The following is a 1,504-nucleotide window of genomic DNA, read 5'->3' as shown; positions in this document are numbered from 1 at the left end:
GGCAAATATAAAGACAAAGAAAGAATCTTAAAGGCAGCAAGAGAGAGAGATAAAATTACCTACAAAGAAGTTCCCATTAAAATACCAACTGACTTCTCAAGAGAAATACTTCAGGACAAAAAAGTGTGGCATGAAGTACTTGAAATAATGAAAAGCAAGGGCCTAAATCTCAGACTACTATATCCAGCAAGGCTATCATTTAAAATCGGAAGTGAAATAAAAAGCTTTCCAGACAAAAAAATAAAAATAAAAAATAAGTGTATTACATGGATGTCAGGAAGGATGTTTCTCTTCCTCTCTAAAAATAAACTATTTAAATAATTTTTTTAAAAGACTATAAAAAATGTACTTTTCATCATCATAGACTGTGTTTTTGTCGCTCGAATGAATGTTATTATTTCTTCAAGGTTCTTCACACACGGACACCTTAAGAGATATCAAGTAGGCGTAACATGTTCTCAAAAAATTAGGGTTGGCACGCAGAAGAATTTCGAGTCAGAGATTTTGCTGGTTTTCGCACGCACTCACAAAAAGGTTGCCCACCCCGACTCTAAATCAATAAAAACATGTTTTAAAAGAACCTGCAGGGTCACTGGGCCGTGCAGACCGGCCTTTTACACACAAAGAGCAGAACCCGAGACGGCACCAGAGCCGCCCAGGACCCACCCGCCCCCTCGACCCGACTGCGGGTGCAGGTGAAGCAGGTGGAAGGCACCCAGAAGCCCCCGCACACCCCGCCCAGTAAACACAGAGCCTGCGGCCCACTCCCCTCAGCTCCACTCACCCCACAGCCCCGAGCCCAGCGTCCTCCGGGGTCTCAAAGGCTTCTTCTGAGTCAGAACTCCTGACGGAGAGAGAGGGGGAGACACAGGTCAGGCGGGGCCGGACACGGGGTGATGGCGGCCTCTGGGCCCGGGGGAACCAAGCTCCCTGCTGGCGCCACGCTCGGGACAACTCAAGGAAGGTCCCCGTGCAGCGAGGCTCCCGTGAGGGTCCCTGATCACGCCCCCCCCACCCCGCCGAGCACCCTGGCTTTGCCCACCAGCGCACACACCCTTCCCAGGACCCCAACATGATGGACAGACACATCAGAGCCACTGCAGACGGGATCCCAGGAGCCAAACCTGCAAACTATGGAATTCTGTGAGGAAGACTCATTCCCCGAACCCGACGGGCCCACAGCGCTTCCTGCAGGCGGACACCCCCGCGAAGGGCTGGCCGTCGCGGGCAGAGTGAATCGCTCCGGATAGCTCGGGTCCCGGGGCCCGTGTTTGCAGCGTCCGCTTCCCAGGATGAAGCTCAGGGCAGGCACACGGCTGAGCCAGGAGGAGTGAGAGTGGGGACCACCTCATGGCCCCTGGGTCGCCCGGCCCCACACCACACGCATCGGGAAACGCTGGGGAAATGACGGTGCTAACTGCCTCCTCCCGGGGCCTCCTTGAAGGACCAGCAGGCCGGGTCCCTGCTGCTGGCCACCGCCACCCACGGCCACCGCCACCCACGG

This window comes from Myotis davidii, unplaced genomic scaffold (genome assembly GCF_000327345.1).
Source record: "Myotis davidii unplaced genomic scaffold, ASM32734v1 scaffold1055, whole genome shotgun sequence".
NCBI classification, from domain to species: domain Eukaryota; kingdom Metazoa; phylum Chordata; class Mammalia; order Chiroptera; family Vespertilionidae; genus Myotis; species Myotis davidii.
Note: the sequence above shows the minus strand (reverse complement) of the source record.